Here is a 25,427-nt window from a genome sequence, read left to right on the forward strand (position 1 = left end):
TTTCATGTGCTTTCTTGGGATTCTAGAACTCAGAAGCAGCTTTGTTACTTTAACTTTGCACAGAGTGGGCTCCATTATTGTGACACTCCATACCTCAATGTAGTACCCTGGAACCTCCATTTTCACTGCTGTGATATGATTAGGATATGTTTTGTACAAAGTATGCCTTGTGAAGTATCATTTTGTAAATCTCGATCTGTTGAATAATAATCTGTTGGATTGTATGTGCTGTCATTGTATGTGAAGTTATGAAGTTTTGCTATGTGTGTGTTACTGAAATATGTTGTGAGGTTGGGAACACCCACAACCAGCCTTTCAGCTACAACAAAGGAGTAGCCATCTATAGCCAGACCTTCATTAATGGCTCATCAACAAACAATCCACTATCCCAGAGGCGTTTTGGAAAAGGCTCAATGGAGACTGCTTGACCAATGCGGACTGCCTGACTCCCACCTCTCTGGATCTTTCTAGCAGCTGGAGGAAGGCATAAAAAGAGAGACAATGACATCATCACTTGGCCTATCTCTCTCCTCCACCCCCATAAATCTCAACACCTGGAAGAAGGTCTGGAAGAAAAAGACTTTGAACTGAGGGAGTTTGGTCCCAGACTGGAAAAGGGTTCAGTCTGTGTACTGAAGAACTGTAAGCTTCTTGTACCATCTGTTGGGGTGAGAAAAACTGTTTGATTCAGCTCTCGCTTAGTCTAAAAGTTTAGGATTTAGAATGCATGTTTATTTTTTATTTTCTTTTGGTAACTATTTCTTAAGGTAACCTTTGTGCCTACCACTTATAATCACATAGTCTATCTTTCTGTAGTTGTTACTTATTTTAATGTTTTGTCCTTACCAGTGAGTTTGTCTAAAGTGCTTGGGAAATCAGTGAAGGTTACAAAGGCTGGTACATGTCCATTTTCATCGGATGCCGATGAAGTGAGCTGTAGCTCACGAAAGCTTATGCTCAAATAAGTTTGTTAGTCTCTAAGGTGCCACAAGTGCTCCATTTCTTTTTGCGGATACAGACTAACCCAGCTGCTACTCTGATCCCTATTGATGGTTCATGAGTGGCTGGGAGTTCATTCATGCGACTCGGTTGGGTGTGTCCCTGCTTGTGGATGTCTGTGTGAGTGCAGTGCCTGTCAGAGGCTTGTAGCTTGACATCAGCATCACAGTGTGAGAGACAGCCCAGGTTGGTGGGTTGGGAGGGCTCAGCTGTCCAACAGTCCAGGTTGCACCCCAGCGACCCAGTGACAATTACATAAACAATGGACCAGTATATCAGCTTAAATTCATTTGGCTCCCTCAACTTCAATGAAGCGACTGCAAATTATATCAGCTGAAGATCAGCCCCTTTTCTTTGCTATTTTCAAAAACTGAAGGCTAAGCAGAGTGAAGATTAAAAATCATCCGTACTGTGCGCACAGCCCAAATGTCTTCATTAATTTTCATAACATTTTAAAATACAGATAATACACAGCATCATGGCTTTAATTCATGACAGAGGCACGCCTAGTCATCTGAACAGAGGATTTCCTGTATTCCTATCTGGGCTCTGAAACGCACTTGCTGTGTGGTATTGGGCTAAGTCATTTCACTTCTTTGTGCTTTGCTTTTCCCATCTCTGAAAGAGGGGTAATTCTTGCCAAATGTATACTTCCTATAAGTATGGTGAGGATTCATTAGTTAATGTTTATGAAGTGACTTGATTATAAGTGCTAAGTATTATTACATAACACAGCAGGCTGATATGATAACTCAGAGGCATAATATGTGGTTTTTATTTCACCTATTATACTTCTTAAGGATGACTTATTGAAGTCACACCTGCCCCTTCCACTCTGCCTGGGGTGCTGTGGGTTGTGTGAGAACATTATCAGCATGTCCTCATCTCCTGTGGTTCATTCTCTGAGGGAGGATGTGTGGAAATGCAGTAAGCCAATTCCACACATTCAAAAGTCATGCGTCAGGCCCCCCAGAAACCTAAGACTGGCTTAAAAATTAACAGAGTTTAAAAGAAATAACCACTTCTCCCCCCCAGTTTTATTGTTTGCTTTCAGGTATTTTGAGCCTTTAGTGTTTACATTTTCAAGCTTTTCTCTGCAATCTTGGGGGCTAGAAACTTACTTTTAAAAAAACCTGAGTCTCATGGAATCACATGACTCCAGGAGCTGGGTCCTTAGAAAAACACCAAATATTGCAGGACTCTCAATAATATCATGAGTTGGCAACACTGTTTGGTCTGTCTCTAAAGACATGTTCTGTTCCCAGGCCTGTCCTTGGGACACTTACTACAAAGAGGTTCTCTTTCTCAAACTCTGAGATACACCTAAGATATGTTCATCAGTGGATTCCTCTGCTGTTGCTGTATGTACATGATGCACACCTACTACTCACATGCAAATTATCCCTCCTGGCGGCTAGGTGTTATAGAATCTACACTAGGCATTACATCACCCAGGTGACTTGCATACTGACGCTCTAGCTGGGGAGGCTAATTGTGGCTTGTCATGGCCTGTGGCACATGTGCAGTTCACCCAGCGCATGCCAGCGAGGTGATTGATGGCCAAGCCCCTCCCCATTCTGAATCATTTTTATAGTGTAATGAGTGTAACATACAGATGGTGTGAGGCAAGCTGACTGTGTGTGATGAGACAGATGGTTGCAGTCCATTGAAAGAAAGTGTGACCCTTGAATAAACTTTAGATCTGTGCCCACGTGACAATGAAATGTACACGCAGGCCTTTGAGGGCATACTCTACACAGCCTGTGGCAGTGAGCCTCCCAACCCAGACTGGGGCTTGTGCTTCTGTGCTAAAAAGAACTGGGTAGACAGCACTTTTAGGTTGCGGCTCGGGCTGGGGCTCAGACTCTGAAGCTCACCGCCACCCTCCCAGGTGTCAGCACCCGAGCCGCAACATCAACACAGCCATTTTTAGCATGAGCTCTGCGAGCCTGAGTCTGTGGATCCAGGCTCGGAGGCTCACTGCCCTGGGCTGTGTAAACATACGGCAGTCTGCAAAGAGGCAACCAACATGCCCATTATTCTATGCACTCTAGGTGAAATTCATCTCTCTGCACAAAGCCAAATAACCATTTAAGCCCTACTTGGCCCCTGTTTTGAAGTGGAAGAATGCAGCCACTGAGTAGCTGCACAGAGTAGCAATTATTCATGGGAGCTTGTCTATACTTGAAGTAAACTGAGCTGGTACAAATTGCGGCTTTCCATGACTATGTTTGGAGCCTGCATCAGTACACAGACACTGTTTGCTGGCCACCAAGGACTGAATCCCAGGTATCGGCAGAGCTTTAATTCAACCTGCTGTAACTCCCAGGCAGATTTCCAAATAAAAATCCACCCCAACATGAAGGGAGCAAGGTGTGGGAAATGTGGCCCCCGGAATCTTCTTTGCAGCTCTGTCCCTACCCCCTTCCCTTTCCTATGGATGTGAAGCCTTGAGTACAGAGCTGAACTTCCATGGTGCCTGGGCTGAGTGAAGAGAACACAGAGGAGCCACAGCACTCCCCACTCAATGGGTTTGGGGAAGTGTCCACCTCAATTTGCTACCTCCCCACCACGTGGTGTGTAGGCCTTCGTGTGTGTTTTTGTGAGTGGTTTATTACATTTCCCAGTACTGTGAGAGCCCGGGCTAGATGATCCAATGTATTGCAAAATTAACCCACTCACTGTACTTTGCAACTGTGTGTGAGTTACAACCAAAGGCCAGTCCTGGTGTTTTTAAAGGGAAAAGATTAGGATTTGACTTATATATTGTGGGTAGGGTGACCAGATGTCCTGATTGTATAGGGACAGTCCTGATTTTTGGGTCTTTTTCTTATATAGGCTCCTATTAACTCCCAACCCCCGTCCCGATTTTTCACACTTGCTGTCTGGTCACCCTAATTGTGATTTAGGCAGTCAGAAGCCTAAGGCTAATTGAAAATCAACACAACTTAGATGCCGAAGTGCCTCAGGGCCAAATATTTAAAGGCATTTAGGCACCTAGTGGGATTTTTAAAAGCACCTAGGTTCCTAACTCCCATTGATTTCAGTGGGGGTTAGGTGCCCGTGAAAATCCCAGTAGGCACCTCTAGGGGCTGCTGTGGCCAGCTAACCCTGCTCTATGACACGGCCCCTTTAAGGAACAGGTGTTTAGGGGAGCAGCAGACAAGCTGGTGAATGGGGTCAGGTGTTAACCAGCGAGCTATCTCCTGAACAGGGTAAAAACTCTGGGGAGAGAGAAGGGAGGCTCTGTGAAGCAGGGCTGGAATGTGGCTACTGCTGGGTTGGAAAAGCTGGCTTCAAACAGTACACAGCCCCAGAAGGAAAGGCTGTGGAATACCTTGACCGGGAGAAGGGTCTGGGCCTGAGAGGCCACAGGGGACTGCATCTTTGTAGAGAGTTTAATAAATGGGATCCCAGGAAGGGGAATATTACTATAAGTCCTTTGGGCTGTGAACAGGTTTGTTGAGAGAAGCAAGAGGGAATGGAGGGTACTGTGCCTGCAGGGTCATGTTGTCCCATGACCGGGAGTGCTCTGGGTTAGCACCCTGCTACAGCACCAATCAAATACCTTTAAAAATCTGGCCCTTGAGCACTTTTGAAAATGCGATTCATCCCCACCTCCATTTTTTTTGCTTGAAAGCATTCTGGAGGCACTGTGGTAATGATGAGCAGGCCACAGCCAGCAGAAATGGCAGGCACGATCTCCAGATACTATGATGATGGGTGCTATATAAAATGCTTAAACAGCAGACATTTCCCACTTCTGCCTTTTCCTCTAAGGACCCATCTTGGGGAGGAAATGGGAGCCATTGTTATGGGGACCTGATATGTTCACACAGAGAGAATAAATTAACAGTGTCGTGGAATGTAGGGATTCTTGCAGCAGAATTTGGTCCCATTGTGAATTAGGACTTCAGCATCATGCCCCAACTTTCTGACTAATGTACATTGAAATGGCTGAAGTATTATTCACCCAGCAGACTAACAGTTTCCAATGCAAATGCCAGCACAACTGTAACTAAATGCTACTGATGGTACAACAGCAGAATATACGTGCATTGCTCTCTCAATCATTGCAATTTTCCATCAGAAAGTTCCCTTTGAATTCATATCTCTGCAAATAGACCTCAAGAGGTTGGATGTTTGCTTATTAATTTACAGCAAATTACACTTCTAACAAGTTGAGAAGAACGTAATTTAATCCTCATTTGTGACCAGACTGATTGATTGCAATGATTACACATCCACCTACTTACCGGGTATGAACACTGCCACAGCTGCGGTGCACATTCACGTCTGCTAAAAAGTAATGGTAAAGATGAGATTGACTCGTTGGTTTGGTGTGATTTCTAGTTATGAAGTTGAACTGTTAAGGGACCACATACTCTTTTGGGTTTATAATATACTCTCTGAGTCAGGAAGTATCATATTTTTTAAACCAAATATCTGATAACCATTGTAATTACTGTGCTCCTTAGCTAGCCTTTTGTTACAAAGCTGCAACCTTACACCAGCCAACTGTACTGTAAATCGTGACTTGCATGATGACACCTCTATTAAAGAGTTCATCTTTTACTTGCAAAGTAAAATATTTTCTTGCATCTGAACTCTGACTAATTTAATTACAGATCACCATGTAGAACTGAGGTGATTATCTAGTTAAGCATGAATTGCAGAACATCACTGTAATGGGAGCAGTTGTCCACTATGTCAGAATATTTAGTTTCAAAGTTTCAGCTCCTCATAAAATGTTTTCTGTAAACTTGGTTTAGATTTGTGCTGTTTTAAATAGAAAATCAATTAATATAAAATAAGGCAGGCAACTCGAAGCTCCCCTGGGGAGCTGCAGGGGTCCCTTTTGAAGTAGAAAGGGTATGTTTCCACAGCACGAGGCGGAGGCTGGATTGAGGGAGCTGTGGGAGGGTCTGTGTACTCCCATGACAGTGTGAAGTTCAGTTCCAGAAGAATAACCGCTATAGCATTGGACAGGGGGTGAATAGGGGCTGTGCCAGGGAAGAAGTGGGGGCTGCATGATCTGGGCAGTGCAGTGGAGAAGTGTTGAGGCCATACAGGGTTACCTCAGCCCTTAAACTGAATTAGTGGAACCACTTAGGGTGTATCTACACAGGGATGATAAACTGTGACAGGCCCAGGTCAGATGACTGGGGCTCTCAGGGCTTGGACTCCAGGGCTGAAAAATCGCTGTGTACACATTTGAGCTCAGGACCCCGCGAGGTGGGAGGGTCCCAGACCTCGGGCTCCAGCCCAAGCCCAAATGTCTACACAGTGAATTTTAGCCATGCCGCAGGGCTTTTATCCCCATGTAGACATACCCTAAGTGGTATGTCTAATACTGCAATTAGACATCCCAGTCCCCTACCTCACAGGGTCCTAGAGCCTGGGTGCCAGCCTGAGCCCAAATGTCTACATTGCAATTAAACTGCCCCTCAGCTTGAGCCCAAGTCAACTGGCACAGGCCAGACCTGGGTTTTTAATTGCAGTGTAGACATACCCTTAGTGACTTGAGATGAGGACTCCTTTCCTCTAGCCCCCTCTGGCATCCAGTGCCTGGTCTACTATTCAGAGTTTGTACTGGGTCCCAGATTCTGGGTTGTAAAGCAGTTTAGAAAGACATAATAGCTGAACAATAGTCCTTACTGCTTCTTACTCACCCTCTGTAGCTGCAGAAAGATCATAGAAACATATGTTCTTTGCTGGGAACAATAGAGGCTTCCATGTGTCATTTTATGTTGCCTCTGACTCAAAAAGCCTGTTAGACACAAATGCCCGAACAGTATGTGGCTGTCAGAAAACAGAAACTGTTCATTTAAATATCAAAGACAATTTCAGTGCAGTGTTTTCCCATGTAACAACTTTATATTCCAATGCTGCAAGGCAAATGGGTCCCAGATGAAATGGCTCAGCAGACACGGTATTCCATATAAGAGAGCTGGTCTAAAATTAGACCCACAGAACCAACTTTATTTTGGTTCTGGGTGTGCTCATCTTGTCTGTTTTGTTCCTGGACAAGAAAGATTCTTATATATTATAGCACCATGCTGTCTAGCCAGAGTGGAGCAGGCTGGGGGGTTGGGGGGGGGGAATAATGTGAAATGTACCACGATTACAGAGAAAATCAGCCCCCCAGGCTTGTTACTGGCAGGTAGCTCAGTTAAGAAGTCTGGACTTTAGCGATGGCTTCCATTGAACTTAGTGGTAGTTTTACCATGGACTGCAAGCTTCTTTTTCAGGGGGAAGTTGTTAGGTGTTTTTCATGGTTAGGGAGACGTCTTTAAAAAAATGAAAGAAACCCCATTTTGGGACTGCCAAACTTGACTATATCCTCAGTTTCTTTTAAGCCTCTATAGAAAACCCTTTTGAGGATTAGGACTGAAACTGTTCCTCTTAGAACAAGAAAAGTTCTGGAAAGTTGACTGGTTCTTAAGAAAATGAATAAGCAAATTGCCAGGACAATGGAATCAAACTGATGAATGAGCAAGGGTTTTTTTTAGGCTGATACAAAGGCAAATGAAAGGTAGCAGTGATGAAGTTCACCTAAAACTTAACCATAAACTATTTGTTATCTAATAGGGAATTAGCCCAGAACAGAACTGTGAGCCATATGTTCCTGTGGCTTGTAGACTGAACACATAGCAGAAGTTACTACAAAACCCAAAATTCTATGCACAAGATGATAATTTTTACTTGGTCTGGCTGCCAAAGCAACTTCCAGCATAAAACTGTCCCCATCCAGAAAATCAGAAAACTCTCCAAAAAGGGATGCGAGTTGAATAAAATGTGTGGGGAGCCTAGCAAAGGCCAAAGTGCCACTTTGATACATTATACAGAAAAGTGACAGCAAATCAGCGATGCTCTGAGCAGCAATGTGCAGTCAAAATCCACACTCACTGTGGCAAGATATAAGTAATTAATTCGGTGGATACCTAAGCATGCAGGGGCCATTTGACAATGGTGTGTGTATAGGGGTGCAAACATCACAGATTGGAAGGGTCAAGGAAAAGATCTGTCCCCCTACTATAGACACGACATGCTGGATCTTCCCACACACACAATAAGCAGGTTTCTTTAAATCTCTTCTGTGGCTGAGATTTTACTTACTAGAACATCTCAACTGTTAGTTACTATATGGTCTAGCAGACTGAGCACAGGACTGGAATCTGGGATCTCCTTAATTCTTGCTAAGGTTCTGCCCCTGAATTGCCTAGGGACGGTTTTCAACTCTCTTTGCCTCGGTTTCCCCTGCATAAATTGGGGGTGATAATACTATATGTTCATGTATCTACTTCACAGGTATACGGTGAATGATTCATTATTTAAGGTATGTGCAGTGCTTTGAACTCAGATTATTATATAAGCCCTAAGTATTACGAATAGTTATTATAACAACACAAGCATTATTTTCCCATGCTGCAAACTAACTTATTCAGCAGATTTTTGCAGCTTCTAATCTTTCCCTTACCTGTTTACCACAGAGAGAAGCACATAGCCCAGTGTAAAGAACAGGGGAAGTTGTCTACTTAATATTTTGCCACTGCCCACTTTTTCCTGTCCTGGTGGCAGCACTTAATACAACAATCTCTCCCTACCCCTGCCTCACTGCAATCATCCTGGTGTCACACGGACACACACATGTTCATTCAGTTAGTCACATACATTTTGTTCTTCCTCAGTTGCACATGTATCTCTCCCTGACAAGATAGAGAGGCATGTTCTCCATGGAGTTAATGGGAGTTTTGTCACAGACTTCACTGGGAACTGGAAACTGGTCCCATAAAAACAGGAAGTGAGCCCCGTGGAAGATATGGAAGTATATCACCTCCAGGTCTCTCAGCCTCTCTTTAAAAAATCCAACACAAAGTAAATTCAAGATCACAATCATTAGGACTGTGTCTACCCTAGTTTATGTCCTGAAATATGATCCACAAACGCTAACTCCAGTGGTAGCAAAATAGGAGTACTAGTACAGAGAAGACACCACTGGCCACAGGTGTTTTCAATACTATGGGATCAGTCCTGCAAGGTGCTGAGTAAACTGGCTCAATCTAGCCAAGCACTTAAGCATATGTTTAATTTTAAAGGGACTAATCAAGTGCATAAAATTAAGCATGTGCTTAAGTACCTTGTTGGATCAGAGCCAAACTGCTCAAACCAAAGGGTCCCACTGATTTTTATGGGCGTGGGTCCAATGTCATCTAATCCCCCTGGTCAGTTCTACACAACATGGTGCTAAAAATACATGTGGCCACCATCACCATGTCAATACCAGCCCTCTGCTGCTGCTACATCAAGTGCTAGCAAAGATGGACATTTTTTAGGAAAAAGCCCACTGTAGAAAAGGCCCATAATAAAAGGCACACCTGTATATTTGTTCCCATATACAGTACCAAATGCACAGTTAGTTTCACTGTGTAATTCACAGTTATCAAATCATAATAATTTAGTATACAATATATTACATATAATATACTAAAATAATTATTTGTGGTGCATCTAGGAGTCCAAGTCATGGACCAGAACCAATTTGTGCTATAACCAGGGTAGTAAACATGTAGTGGGGAGATAAATAAGTGCTATATACTGTTTAATTTCCCCCCTCCCTTCAATTATTCCATCAGGCGTTTCCTTCAGACAAAATAAAACATGTTATTTGAAATTAATTATAAAACAAGATGTTCCAAGGAATTTTATTTTTTTTTAATTCAGATTTTGGTAGTGGTTTTCTACATATGAAAAAAATCTGGTCAATTGAAATTTATTTATGTATATTTAAATATATACAAGAAAGAGAAAATAAGATCAGAGGTCACATTCAGTTCATGATTTCCCGTAAGCTGGGGAAAAAAATAGAACAAAGTAAACTGATGTGTTCTTTTTTTCCACAACCACAAGGGTACTTCAGGTGAAATAGTACTCTAGTCATTCAGAGTATGAATTTTGCCCAGACCAAGTGATCTATGAAAACTGATATAATAATCATCAGCAATAATGCTAGAGTAGTGGTGTGATATACAAAGGCAGAGACCTTTAATCTCTCTCTCTCTCTCTGTACTTTCTGTATGTATGTCCCTGTGTATATATACACACACACACATATACACAGACACATTTGGGCAGGATTTGGCAGCCTGCTATCGCCATGATATCCACCATTATTCATTTCACTCATGAAAAGAAGTAAGATTGGGAAAATACAAAACTACAGGTCCCAGTTCATTCTGTCTTAACATGAAATGCGTTAAGCTTTTTTCATTTTTCATGGTAGTTGCTCTGTTCAGTGTGTAGATTTGAATCACAAAAAGAACTTTCAACACTACTACATAGCTCCTTTTAGGAAAAGGTGAGGAAAGTATCTATATTTATGTGGTCATAAGGAAACACTCCCTCGTTGTCTATGCAAGACTCTAGTGAACATTTTAATGTAGAATCCATGCAATTTTGTACACAGTAACATCAGTGAAAGAGGAAACAAAAGCTCTGCCATGTAAATAGCCCACAGAAATCAGAATCTCCCTCACTAACCTAACCAATGCATACAACAAAGTAGGGTGTAGCAGCTGAAATCTAAAGATTTTCACCTACTTTATCTTTCTGGGTCTGTCAGCCACCCTCACACACCCCAGCCCTCACTCCTGACTTCAAATATATCTGCCATATGTAACTCAAGTTCCTCCTCTGTATCTGTAGCAACATGCTAGAATCCTCCCTCTTCCTCCCATCTTTGGGATGAGAGTAAACCAAAGGTCTTAACTGTTTATGCAAAAACAAAAGGAGTTCTTGTGGCACCTTAGAGACTAACAAATGTATTTGAGCATAAGCTTTGTGAGCTACAGCTCACTTCATCACTGTTTATGGTAATTAAAGACCCTAAGGCACTTTTTACACAAAAGAGAGGGGTTAACCTCAACCAAATTACAGCTTGGGTAAGTTTCAGAGTAGCAGCCGTGTTAGTCTGTATCCGCAAAAATAAAAGGAGTACTTGTTAGTCTCTAAAGTGCCACAAGTATTCCTTTTCTTTTAGCTTGGGTAAGGATAGTCTTCCTACCTACTTTTCCCCCTGTAGTTTCAAATGGATAAAATATCCTTCACTTCTCTCCCAAACTGCTGTGTAGTGTAACTCTGTGCTTTGGCACAGTTGATATATTTTGTCTGAGGGATAGTTATATTTAATTGGTGGAAGAAGTGATTCCTATACATGGCATGCACTAGTTCAGTTCAGTTTGCTCTGGGATAAAAAATGCTATACAAATAGGGGTTAAAGTATAAAGGAAAGTGAAAACAATGCTTCCCCACTCATTGTGTGTTTGTACAGCATCTAGTACAATGAGATCTCAACTAGGCACTCTGGCTACTGTACTATACGTAATTATTAATAATTGATATTCATACATCGGTAGTTGGTATGTACATATTTGTGAGTGTGTATCATCGTTCCCACTACAATGATCAGTTACTTGTCATATCATACCACCATCTCAGGTGTATCTCATGGGAATTCTCATACGTCACTGAATAATCATTTAATAATTTCACTCTCTCTGTTTAAATATGTAAGTCGCTGAAGCTGTTGTCGATGAATCACAGCTGGTGCCTTTTGTATCTGAGTCAATTCTTTTCCTACCTTCTATTTCATTGCTTCATTGTGGGGTGCCTAACCTATGTAATGCTGAAGGGTCTATTAGTAGCATTCCAGGATCCCAAAAATCATGCCTAATTTTTATATACATATACATCCATTTAAACCAATTACAGATACACACAATCATTGTATTTACTTGTATGTTCCTTGATGGAAAAAGGGAAAAGTTAGTTGTTTGTGTTCACCAGGAATAAAAATCTGGAGTTGATCAGCTTTTTATTTTCTCTCTATAACTATAGGGAGATGAGAGTCATGGTGGGATGTATTTTAAGACTTCATAGACCATACCGGGCCTTGGGATGCACACTGTGTCTCTGATTAATTGGATGGGGGAAGGAACCTATAAAATCGAATCATAATATTTTGCATTTATATAGGGCCTTTTGTCTGAGGATCTCCAAGCTCAAACATTTACTAAGACTCATAACCCCTCTGTCAGGCAGGTAAGTTGTTCTCCTCAGCTGTGGGTGAATTGTGGCACTGATAAATTAAATGACCAGCTGCTGTTCTGGATTTTTTTCTCTGGAATTGTCCAAATTCAGCAAAAGCAACCCAGGGCTCAACAGAGTCCTAACATTACTTTTGAGAGTCACACAGCATCATCATCACATGATTAAGTTTGTATCATAGCGTGGCATTTGCCTCAGATGTGACTAGGTTGTTTTACATCCAATCCTTGTGGCTCAGCAGTTGGATTCGTAGCTCTGCCATGGACTTGTTGTATGACTTTGGACAAGTCAGTCTCTTTGTCCCTGTTTCCCACTCTATAAAATGGACATCGGAGCAATAATACCCGCACCCAGGGCTAAGATGACTGCCTTCTTTTCAAGGAAATTAATTACAACTGCACAAAAATATGAACCCTCCCCTCTCTGAGGCCAACCCCCACCCCTGATTTATTTATTTATTTTAAACATGATTATTAAGTCAATTGTGATTTTTTTTAGGCTTGTTTTGTGACTTTCAAGTGCTTGACTTTGGCAGTGCTACTCCAGTCAGGCATCCCCAATTGGTAGTTGCTTCACAGTGCATTGCTCTGAGACTCCCGTGGGCAGATGCGCTCAGCTAGTGTGGCATCAGGCTTCTCAACCCACTGCCCTGGCTTCCCTGGGCAGATGCAGGTTGGATACGAACAAGAGGAAGTCTCCTTTTTCACTCAGTGCACAACTAACCGATGGAACGTATTTCCATGGGATGTTCAGAGGTGGATTAGGGATTTGTGGGGCCCTGGGTCAGAGCAAGTGGGGGGCCTCTCCCCCTCCCTTCTGCCTGCAATCCCCCCCAGCCCACCTGTTGGGGAAATGGGGTCAAAGCACAGGGGCTTTCCCCACCCTGTCCCCTCACCCAGTGCTCCAGGTGGGGAGTGGGGTTGGGATGCAGGGATCTTTCCCAACAGGAGCGCTGGGTGGGTGGAGCTAGTCGCGGGGACACCCATTTTTCCAGGGGGCCCCAATTGGCCGGGGCCCCTGGGCACGGGCCCCGTTGGCCCAGTGGCTAATCCGCCACTGGGTGTCATGGCCAAAAAGCATAACTGGGTTCAGAAAAGAAGGAGATAAGCTCACAGAGGAGAGGTCCACCAAGAGCTGTTATGGTGTGGGGGACACCCAATGCAGGGGGATTGGGACGAGACCCTCCGCCTCTGACTGCCAGGAGCGGGGAGTGGAAGACGGGATGGATCACTCCATAGCTGCCCTGTTCTACAGGCTTTCCTGAAGCTCTGGCACGGGCCAGGGTGGGAGCCAGCCTGATGGGCTCCGCTGGCCCACGGCCTGCCCCACAGCCCGGCAGCTCCTGCACCCGCCACCCAAAGGGCTGGGAACCTCCTCTGGCAAAATAAACCCTCCCCCGCGTGAGGGCAGAGACTAACCACCCAAGGGGGGGGGAGAGAAAAAAAGAACTACAACTCCCATGATCCCCCGCGCGATGGCGCGGGCTGATGCGGTCACCGCGCCCCGCCCACCCGGCGGGGTGTTGGAGCCGCCGCTACCGCCGCCGCAGACCCAGAGCGCTGGAAGCTCGTTGGCGGTCGGCAGCTCGCGCTCGCGTCCGCCTCGAAGCCGGCCACAAAGGGAGCTCCCCGGTCCGTGCCGCAGCCCTGCCGGTTGAGCGGGAGGCGCTCTGGGCTCCGCGCCCCAGCCCGGAACTTCTCCGCCCTCCCCCCTTGCCGGGGGTCTGGACCCGTAGCGGCGGGGGCGCGCCTCCGGCCGCGGGGCTCTCTGCCGGGGTTCGAGCCGCGCGGAATCGCGACGGTGGGCGCCGCTGGTTTGGGCCGGGTGAGTGTGGCGACTCTCGGCCGGTACGTGTTAGCTGGGGGCGGGGGGGCAGGGGTCAGAAATCCCCCCCCCCCCCACCGCCGGCTGCCTCTGGTGCACCCCAGCCGTCCCGGGCACGGTGACGGGCGCGTGGGTCTGTGCCGACACCTACCTGCCTGGGGAGCGCTGTCAGTGCCGGTCCTCACGGGAAGTTCCCCGGGCACCGGAGCGTAGCCGCCCCCCGCCGCCCCTGGCCGAGCTGGGTGTGCTGCGGAGCGCGGCCCTTTGTCACGGAGTTGCCGCTGAGCCCAGCGCCTCCGGCTTTATTTGACTCTTTCTAAACTTGACTTGGTTTTTTTGCCCCCAAAACGAGACGCGCCTGCTGAGCTCGGACTTCATTTCCTTTTGCACACATCCCGGTTTGAACCCAGTTAGTGGAGTGGCATGGGAGCAGACGGGTGAAAACAAAACAAAGGGGGGTTTTGTTTGCGTGTGTTAAGCTGCAAGTCTTTATTTTCCTGTATGACAAAATATTTCGCCACTGTTTACTTGGGACGATTCCCCATAACCGATAGGGAAACTGAATTGGTATTCTATTCTTTCTATTGTTAAGCTTCCTGAGAACGACAATGTACAGACCTATTTTTCTGTGCCCTTCTCCTGTGTTTTATGGCTCGTTTACAAAGGATCTGTGATCCAACACAACTTTAGTTTGCTAGAAGAAACAAAATTGTGCGGCTTCCATCCCCACACTTTTTACAGGGGTAAGCAGTGTATTTGCAGAGGTAACATGATATCAGGGAGACTGGACACTATTATAAAAAAGGAGATAAATTTAAAAGGCAGAGAGGAAGAACAGCTATATTTTCAGATGTGATTCCTTCCCATTCTCCCCCCCCAAATATCTTTTAACAGGAAGAGTGGCCAATACTTTTATACTGATGATTTTTGGCTTTCGTTTAAGTAAATTTTACTCAAAACCTGCAGTTACCTTGATCTCTGCTACACACAGTCCCTTGCCTGTATACACGCCTGCTGTAGTTTAACAGTAGTACTTTTTTCCCCCCTTCATATTACCTTCAAAGGTCTTGCATTTGTTTTTGTTTTATTGCTTGGACTGACAGTTTAAAATCCACCGCTTTGTAATATTTTGTCATTTTAGTTGGCAATAGACAGAACTGCAAAGGTTGCCCCGAACATGCTCAGCAAAATGATGATTTTTCCCCCAAATCTTGAATTTGCAAGGTGGGGGAGGGAGAAGATTTGAGTTTCCTTTTTTTGTGCACATAAAATGTTGCAAAATAGAAAAGTTGTAGTGTCCTGCTACCATGATTGGATTTAGCACTTTGTATGCTGTAGATGTGTTTTGGGAAACCTACACTGAAGGTTTCCTGTGCAAGTTTCCTGGATTATTTATTTTTATGAGTAGAACATGGTTCATATTAAGAAATTAAAAAAAAAAAATCTTTTATTTGTAAATCCTCTTCTAGGCCCAGATTTTCAAACGTGACTAGTGATTGTGGTTGTCTCAATTTTTGTGTGCCCAACATAAAATGTCTTTTAAAAAGGCCCAATTTTCAAAAATTGCTGAGTACCCACAGTTTGAAAATCAGGCCCCTTTGAGGCTCTCAAGTTGGACATCTAAAATAGTTAGTTACTCTTGACCGAAGTATATAATATGGTTAATAATGAATTTTAATAATCTAGAATTAGCCAGCAAAGAGACTTAGTTTTTATGCGCCAGTTTTTAAACTAATTTTATTTTAGAGGATGTAGAATATTATTACTGTTGTTTTTGGGAAGTGCATAATTGGGGGGCATTAAATCGGATATAACTTGATTTGATATCTTCCTTATGTAGCTAAAGTATTCAGGTCTAGGAGGTACAGCAAGTTAATGGTTTTCTCCTGTCAAGAAGCCCAAAACTGAAAACAGGACTGTTGAATGTCTGGGTTGAGGTACAGTGGTAGAGCTGTGTAGGACAAGTGAGCCCAGCATCTGTCTCAGGCCAACAGTATTTGTACCTCCCTTTTGTGAGTAGTAAATCTAGTCCTAATATTTTTTCTATAAAAAGAAAAAAGCCTTGTTTAAAAAATTGTGGAATACAACAAGTAAGCTAGTTTGAAAATTAAGGCCATGTCTAAACTACAAAATTAAGTCGACCTAACTTACATTGGTTACTAAATCGCTCATATGGGTGCACACTGGGCTTTTTGTTTTGGTGGTTCATGCCCTCACCAGGAGCACTTGTATCGATTGTATTGTTGGTGTGGGGCATTGTGGGACAGCTCCTGAAAGCCAGTAACAGTTGACGTAATCAACACAATGTCAGCGTAGACACTGCATCGACCTAATTACATCGACCATGACCATATGCCGCTCAGGGAGGTAGTGTTACTAAATTGGCATAGAGAGCTGCTTACGTCAGCGGGAGCCAAATTTAAGGGAAGACTCTTCCACAGCTAGGTTGAAGCAAAGCAGCGTATGTTGACCTAAACCTGTCGCGTAGACTAGTCCTAAAGCTGTTTACAGATACTGATCTCTTCATTGATTGAAAAATGGGATGGAGAGTTGACATTGATTTTTCTAGTTAGGGGCAGTGTCAAAAATCAAACTCCTCCAAACATTCATTTCAGAGTGCAGTAAAGTAATATACAGCAGTTGCTTCAAGGCTTAAGCCTTTTGCAGGACATCAGCTATTATGAAGTACTGTGTTGTTTGTACAAAGAGGCTACTCTGGCACTGCGTACCTTATTGCTTAGATCACAAAAGCTCTCTGACTGTAGATGGTGTTAACAGAGAAAGCCCAGATCGTTTGTTTCCAAACTTTCATTCCTTAATCTCTATATTCACAACTGCACTGACAGATTGTCGAAGGAAATGACAGCAAAAAGCTGGTGTAGGAACTAGGTCAAGCACTGCTAAATACTGCTGAGCCAGTTTCAGTGGAACAAAATGAGCATGTTTCCATCTGATCTAGTTTTTCATTTCAATTTACTTGTCACAAGATACATGTGTATATTATATACTGCAACCAGAGGCCATTAGTTTCACTAAAATTGGTGTTGCACCCTTGATTTGGTACTTAGTGTATCTGGGTAGACAGAGTAATGGTGAAGGAGGTAAGAGTTTTTTCATTTGTCTTAAGGGCCAAATCTGATGAGATTCCAAGCACCCACAACTCCTGTCAAAGTCAGAGTTGAGGGTGCTCAGCAGCATACAGACTTGGACCATATGTTCCTTCCTTTTCTTCTCCTCTGCGCTGCCACTACTCTTCTCCTTGAGTTACTAGATTCTGAGATATTGTAGTTGCGGGGAGGAGAGAGGGACAGGGAATTGACAAATACACACATCACCCTCATGTTTTCACCCCACCACAGAACAAAATATATTGGTATTCTAGATCTCTCTAACATTTTTCCAATAGACCTGACATAATTCATCAGCACAAACTGCTTTAAAACAGTGTTTCTAGTTTAACCTACAGCTAGTAATGATGCATTCAGAAATCATGTCTTGTGTTTTTATTCTGTTTTTGTTGTTTTTTTTACTGGAAATTCCTGAAGAAACAAAAAACTCCTTTATGACAGGCCCAAAATAATATTAAAAAACTTAAAATATAATGATAAAAAAACCGAATCTTGGTCTGTTGCCTTTTTCAATTTAAATGTAGGAAGAATCCTATGTTTCCAACATAGAAAAATGATGGTCTTGAATGAACCCTTGGCAGATTCAGAAAAGAACATATTAAATATAATTTGAAAATAATTAAATGTATGGTAAGTCACTTTCAAAAACTGTGTATGCTGTCATGGATCCCATTGGTAGAGAGACATATGCCACCTGCATTCTAACCATCTTCCCTTTTGCTTCACTTGTCTCAAATCTGAATATGATTGGTCTGTGAGGAAGAGTATTTAGGAGTCACTGTCTTGCTGGCTTTATAAAGTCTTACCAAACCTTTGATAGAACTGTTGTGGGGGAAAATAGTAATCTTCTTTAGAACCCAGCATGTTCTGTTTGACCTCCAATAGTGCTGAGCCAAATCAGGCCCTTGCTCTCAGTGGGAATGGTGCACCCCAGCCTCATGATGAAGTGTAGTGATGTGATATCCTTTCCAAGGGCACAGTTTACACACACACCTGTGATCTCTGATCCCATGCCAATATCTAGAATGTGGCCAGCTAGCTGAAGTAAACCACAAACACTCCCCTTCTGCTCTCTAGTGGAGCAGGCTGGAGCAGATTTCAGCTATGCATCTCACAGAGGCTGATGAGACTCTTGGTATGCCCCTCTGCATATTGGCGGTTCAGCAATTTCAGCCAAGTTGTGTTTTTTCCAAGTACTAATATTTAGGCCTGTAATTCATTAATCACATAAGCCTCCGTCTTATCATAGAGAGGGTTAAGAGGTGACTTGATCATGGTCTGTAAGTACTGACATTTCAGATAGTAGAGAGCTATTTAACCTAGCAAACAAAAGCATAACAAAATCCAGTGTCTGAAGCTAGATAAATTCAGGCTAGAATTGAGGAGCAAATTCTTAATAGAGAAGGTAATGGACTATTGGGACAGTTTACCTCAGGAAGTCTTTAAATCAAGCTTGATTGTCTTTCTAAAATGATTGTCTAGCTCAACCACAGGGTGGTATGGCTTTGATACGGGAATTGCTGGGTGAAATTCTATGGTCTGTGTTATTCAGGAGGTTAGACCAGATAATCATAGGTGGCCAACCTGAGCCTGAGAAGGAGCCAGAATTTACAAATGTACATTGCCAAAGAGCCACGGTAATACATCAGCAGTCCCCCAGCGCCTCTCACCCACTGGCAGCCCCACTGATCAGCGCCTCCCCTTCCCTCCCTGTACCTCCTGGTCAGCCGTTTTGTGGCTTGCAGGAGGATCTTGGGGGGGGGGGGTGGAGGTGAAGGAGCGAGGGCACAGGAAGGGCTGGAGTGGGGGCAGGGCCTGTGACAGAGCCGGGGTTGAGCAGTGAGCACCCCCTGGCACATTGGAAAGTTGGCACGTGTAGCTCCAGCCTCTGAGTTGGTGCCTATATGAGGAGCCGCATATTTACTTCTGAAGAGCCACAGGTTGGCCACCCCGATCATAATGATCCCTTCTGGCCTTAAAAACTACTAATCTATAATGATCCTTTAAGCAAGTCACTTAAACTTGTCCCTTTAAGCAACTCACCATAAATGATTATAGTCTCCCTTGTGCACTAATTCTTCCACTTGGACATATTTAGCCATTAGTCTTTCAAGTATACTTTACAAACATTAAAAATCCCCACCTTTTCCTTGAGATAGGCACCCCCATTTTACACATGAGGAAGGGGAGTGGAAACTGAGGCACAAAGAATAGGGGCCTGGTATTGTATCCATTAAAATCAGTATGTGTGTCCCCATTAATGGGGGTGTGGGGGGCAAACAGGGATAGGCCTTAAGTGCTTTACCTCAGACCATTCATTAAATTAGTGCCAGAACCACTATTAGAATTTAAGGAACCAGAAACTCCAGATCTTGTGTTTGGATCACACCTCTCTGGGGAAGACTGTAAATTTGCACCATCTTTGACTGTTTTCTCCACCCTAAATCATTGTTCAATGTGTTTTTGTCATCAGTAGGGCCTTAACACATTTGTGATTCATTTTGGTCAATTTCACAATCATAGAATTTTTAAAACAGTAAATACCATGATTTCAGCTATTTAAATCTGAAATGTCATGGTGTTGTATCTGTAGGAGTCCCTGACCCAAAAGGGGGTTCTGTGGTTTGCAAAGTTATTGTAGGGGGGTCGCATTATTGTCACCCTTACTTCTGTGCTGCTGGTGGCGGCAGCACTGGCTTCATAATTGGGCTGCCAGAAAGTGGCGGCTGCTGGGTGGGAGCCCAGCTCTAAAGGCAGACCTGTCAGCAGCAGCAACACAGAAGTAAGGATAGCATAGTATGGCCAGCAGCCGCTGATCTCCAACCACCCAACTCTTAAGGCAGCGCAGCCGCAATGCCCCTACAAAAGCTTTGTGACACCCCTCCCCCCATAACCTCCTTTTGGTTCTGGACCCCCAGTTTGAGAGAGACTGATCTCTCCTGTGAAATCTGTATAGAATAGGGTAAAAGTACCGAGAAGGCCAGATTTCATGGTCCGTGACACGTTTTTCACGGCCGCGAATTTGGTAGGGCCTTAGTCATCAGTAGTGTTAACAACTTAAATGCTGGGTTTGTAGCCAATATTGTTGTAAACTTGTCTGAGTACTTCACTTAGATCCTCTGCTTTTAAAAATAAAATTAATATTAAATTATAAAAGAAGTGGCCTTTAAGGAATTCCCAAGAAGGGTCGTGGGCTTTATTTCGGTTAGTGCACTTTCAGGTTCTCTGCACGTTGATCGCTACTCTTTTGTATCTTTAATGCTACCTTAATACACCCTTTCCATTTTTCTAATGTTTTTACATTTCACTGCCATTTATGCAAGGATGTGGATTGTTTTAACAGTGTTTTAACACAAGGTTCAACTGGGAAAATATGACAACAGAACTGTCACTTCATGTAGCTAAACCAAATGTCTGGTATGTGATTAGGAATCTTTTTAAAATGCATCACACATGTGGCTTACTATAGAGTAATTCACTTCCTTTTAAAGAACTTGTAGCTTATTTTCCTTCTATTATGCATCTCTTGGGATAAGCTGCTAATTCTAAAAATATGTCAGTTCTGCTGTTTCCCATCATCTGCTGTAACTTTTTGCTTCTCCTTCATTTGGCATTAGTTTGTTTTTGTCCCTGAGCTGCTTTAAATACTCTAAGGAATGCTTAAACATGGTAGAAAATAAAATGCAGCTTGTAATTCAAGTTGTTATGATTGGATCATTGTTACCTTTCATTGGATAATCAAAGGTAACTTTAAACGTTCATTGCTAAATGTGGGAGTGTACAGTTTGTTTAGTGCAGTAGACATGACAAAACTTAAGTGAGGTATATTTTTGGTTCATTTTTTAAATGGACTACACAATACCTTTTTTTTTTGGAAGGCTAGGGCTTGACACTTGTTTCTGAGTTGGGGGTGAGACTGTTATGTTGTCCAATAACTCATGAGATTTTTAAAATCTGTAGCATCTGTTGTCGTATGGAAGAAAAGCCTTGTATTTCCAGGTGTGAAACCAAAGTCCAGTATCCACTGAGCCATTGCTTCTGCATTAGTGTTACTGAGTAATCCATCATTGTAATTCAGCTGCAGTTTTAGAAAGCCAAACACCACTTTCAGAACTCCACAAAATACAGACAGCTTTCACAAATCCGTGTGATCATTCCATGGGCCAAACTTGTTGGTTGCATATCGACTTGGAAGGTAGTCTTCCTATCTCAGAAAATGAATATAGTCTGGCATTCTTTCTTCTGTAATTTATTTAGTAGATAACCTGAGCTCAATCCTAGGCTACAGCCTCACGCTCCTACCCCAATTTCTGCCATGAGTGAATTGTAATTAAGGGAGTTTTGTGTTTGGATGAAGGGTGGATTAAAAGGGAACTGTATATACTCGTTCATAAGCTGAATATTTTTGGTAAAAAAATGACGCATCAAAGTGGGAGTCGGCTTATAAACAGGTCTACACCAAAATCTGATGATTTTAAACTCTATGAAATCATCAGTTGGGAGCATTGGCTGGGAATGGCGACCTGCAGCCACAGGGAGCTCAGGGGCTCTATGCCTGCAGACGCTCCAGGTAAACAAAACGTCCCAACCCACCAGCGGCTTACCCTGACAGGCCGGGAGCCAAAGTTTGCCAACCCCTGAAATATAGGGTCGGCTTATGAAAGCGTCGTACAGTTTTTATTATTTTCACCTATCCATCTTGGGGGGTCAGCTTATAAATGAATGGGCTAATGAACGAGTATATACAGTAATCAATCTCAACCTCTGGTGAAAGCTCTAGAGTACATGGACTCATGTTTGCTGTGCCACCTTGAACAAATGTGTCTGTAGAGTGACATTTAAAGTGCTTTTGCCCCCTTTATTGCTTCATAAGAGTATAAAGAGAACCTCACACACCAGTGCTGCCTTTTTCCAGAGAAGTTATTTTCAATTTGTGTTTTACCTGAAAAATAACAGGTATTATCTACTCAATTTTTGAGAAAGGATTGGATTATTGGAGAACTAGTGAGATTATTACATCAATAGTGACGGAAAACAGAGCAATTGAGACTGGAAGGGATAGTAGCCAAACCAATTAAAATCTTTTTAATACCTATACATCAAACTTCTGAAATACATCTGTGAGGAAATACATTTGTTAAAGATTCACCCAGGCTCCTTCAGTTAAGGGCTAGGAGATATTCTCTGGACCTCCAAGGAGACCACAAGCAAAAACAGTGCAGACAATTTAATGTTCTCTATATATTTCTAAGATAAGATCTTTTAGGCCTTTTTTTAAGTAATCATTGACAATTCTTATGTTACCTGTTCTTCCAGCATGGGTCATAAAGGAGATCAAAATTCTTGAGCTGTCATAAAATGGGCTTGCAGAAAGAATGAATTTGCTTATCTGAACTATGTAGATAGGAGCCTCATCCTTTTCCTACCTCCGTCCCTTCCTTCCTTCCTGAGTAGTAATTTCAGTAATCATGCGATTAGAATGCTAACACTTATTGGATAATGACAATGTTTTATGTCATGTTTCTGTACATGCTAATATGAGTAAGCATATTATCATATGTAATTGTTCTCTTTTTATATTCTGGAGCTGGTAGAACAGGTTACATAATGTATCTACATTAAAATCCTAGACAAACAACTGATCACTTATTTCTTTCCCTGGTTCTGCCCACAGCTTTCTGAGTAGCAGATATGAAACAGAGTAGATTCTTGTAAATATCACACTGTTGCTGGGGAAAACTATAGGGACCCCATGAAGACAATCTAGTCAGCTTCAGTAAATATGTAGCTTTACTTGCTGCACCCGTTTCTGAGTCCTGCTGCCAATATTGGCAGTTTCGTAATTGTATTTTTCCTATTTATAATATTTCCTCGCTGCTCTGAAAGACCCACACATTCAGCAGGGGAAACCCCTGACTATATAGGGGAAACTGTGTCTCTAAAAATAGGGAAACAATATCTTTTTCTGATCTTTCCGTTACTGAAATCTTGAGTTACACTAGGTTTTGGAGAGGAGCTGATTTAAGTTGGCAGTGTCTCTATGAACAGCAGCAGAAATACCTATCTGATCCAAGATGGTGAAAGGAGAGTTAATCCTTGCCTTTTCTTACAGCCAGGAGAGGCTGGGAAGACTAATAGAAGTGCATGTGTGGTAGGGAGAAGCAAAGAGCTCATATCTTCCAACAGGTAGGGTGACCAGATGTCCCGATTTTTATAGGGACAGTCCCGATTTTGGGGTCTTTTTCTAATATAGGCTCCTATTACCCCCCACCCTGTCCCGATTTTTCACACTTGCCGTCTGGTCACCCTACCAACAGGCCATGTGAACACTAACACACTGTGGCCTTAAAGGGCAAGGTTGGGTCTGGGTTGGCAAGGAGAGGGGATGGTTCAAAAAGCATCCTGTCTTGCATCTTTCCCACTCTGGCTAGGTACAGTCACAGGACCTGGTCTAAGCTAAAAAGTTAGGTTGACCGAGCTATGTTGCTAAAGGATGTGAAATCCACACCCCGAGTGGTGTAATTAAGCCAACCTAACCCCCCGATGCAGACAGTGCTAGGTCAATGGAAGAATTCTTACATCACCCTAGCTACTACTTGTCGAGGAGGTGGGTTACCTATTTCCATAGGAGAACCTCCCCCGTCAGGCTAGGTAGTGTGTACACTGAAGTGCTACAGGGGTGCTGCTGCAGCTATCTCCTGTAGTGTTTCAAGTGCAGAGAAGCCCAGAGTCTCCTCACTTCTAGCACCCCCTGTGGTGCAAGATACCCCAAAAGGAGGATTCTCTACACCTTGAAGTCTTTAAACCACGATTTGAGGACTTCAGTAGCTCAGACATAGGTTAGGGGTTTGTTACAGGAGCGGGTGGGTGAGGATTCTGTGGCCTGCGTTGTGCAGGAGGTCAGTCTAGATGATCATAATGGTCCCTTCTGACCTTAAAGTCTGTGATTCTATTTGGCCATGATATTTTCCTGTACTAGCCTCTTACGTTGGCTATGGTGACAGTGTGGACATGCTCCACTGTAATTCCCTGGGAGCTATCAGATGGATTGTTCTCTCCATTCCTGTGTAAGCCACACTGAGCCCTATATATTTTTATCTCCACCTTACAGATGTGGAAACTGCGGTGCAGAGAGACTAGGTGACTTGACCTAAGTGCCTTGCTGTGTGATAACTTAGGGTTTGTCTACATTTAAAACTGTTAGTGCTTCAGTGTAGATACTACCTACGCCAGTGGGAGAATTCTCCCATTGGCGTAGGTAATCCACCTCTCCGAGAGGCAGTAGCTGGGTCAACAAAAGAATTCTTCCATAGCACTGTCTATGCCGGGGGTTAGGTCAGCTTAACTATGCTGTGTATTTTTCACAGTCCAGAGTAACACAATTAAGCCAATTTAATTTTCTAGTGTGAACTAGGCCTTAACCTTAGTGTGTCTCAGTTTCCTTATCTTTATTAAAATAAGGCTGATGGTAATTCCCTCAGGATGTTGAGGCTTAGTTCACTAACATTTGGAAGCTGAATAGAAATGCAAATTAGTATTCAATTATTAACTAATCTTCAGAGCACTGCTCTGAGGTATGTAAACTGAGGTACAGATGCATGAAACATGATATATGAACTGATAAAGCACTTTAATTGAGTGTCTTCGGCCGTGTCTACACTGCCACTTTCAGCGCTAAAACTTTAGTCATTCAGGGGTGTGAAAAAACACCCCCTGAGCGACAAAAGGTTTAGCGCTGAAAAGCACCAGTATAGACAGTGCTTTATAAAGCTATCACCACTCGTTCAGGGTGGGTTTTTTTAATCGCTGGGAGAGCTCTCCCAGGTGATAAAGCGTGACTACACTGTCCACATCACAGCGCTGGGCACAATGTGGGCAGTGTAGACATACCCTTACATTCCAACTGTCTTTCTGTTTGCTCTGTTTTTCTTTTATATGCAGTACTAAACAATTGGTGGAATTTGTAGAAGTGTGTGCTAGAGGCAAGTCAAAGCAAGGCACTGAGCTTCTGTTGAACATCTGCCTGATATTGGGAGGAAAACTGCATTTGTAATACGGTGAAGTTTAATATCTGTATATATAAGCTTTGTCACTATGGGAATGGATTATAAAATGGCAGGCGTTGATTCCCTTCCAATCAGCATGTATTCATTACAGCATTTACTAAAGCATGTCAGCTAGTTCTAATGCAGTCATGCCCGCAGAAGGATCACCTTGATCTAATTTTTTTTTAAGTGCATTGAACGGAAACAGATACTATTTGTTCTTCAAAGCCTAAGTGCTATATTTCTAGCTCTTGGCAGACATTGTCCACAAGTACTTTATGTTCCACTGGATTTATGCCAGAAACATACTGCATGTACTGAAAGC

At 43.2% G+C, this 25,427-nt stretch overlaps 1 protein-coding gene across 2 annotated transcripts in view; it reads left to right on the forward strand.

Moving 5' to 3' along the window:
* PELI1 (pellino E3 ubiquitin protein ligase 1) overlaps positions 1–25,427 on the forward strand; it is a 163,138-nt gene that overhangs the window by 94,289 nt on the left and 43,422 nt on the right. The window contains exon 1 of one of the 2 annotated variants that reach the window (XM_048842686.2): positions 13,629–13,929. The exons of the other annotated variant lie outside the window; for it this stretch is intronic. The gene's annotated coding sequence lies outside the window, so the exon portion shown is untranslated. Of the gene's footprint in view, positions 1–13,628; positions 13,930–25,427 lie in introns of those variants that run through there. 2 annotated transcript variants of the gene reach the window in all.

This window comes from Caretta caretta, chromosome 3 (genome assembly GCF_965140235.1).
Source record: "Caretta caretta isolate rCarCar2 chromosome 3, rCarCar1.hap1, whole genome shotgun sequence".
NCBI classification, from domain to species: domain Eukaryota; kingdom Metazoa; phylum Chordata; order Testudines; family Cheloniidae; genus Caretta; species Caretta caretta.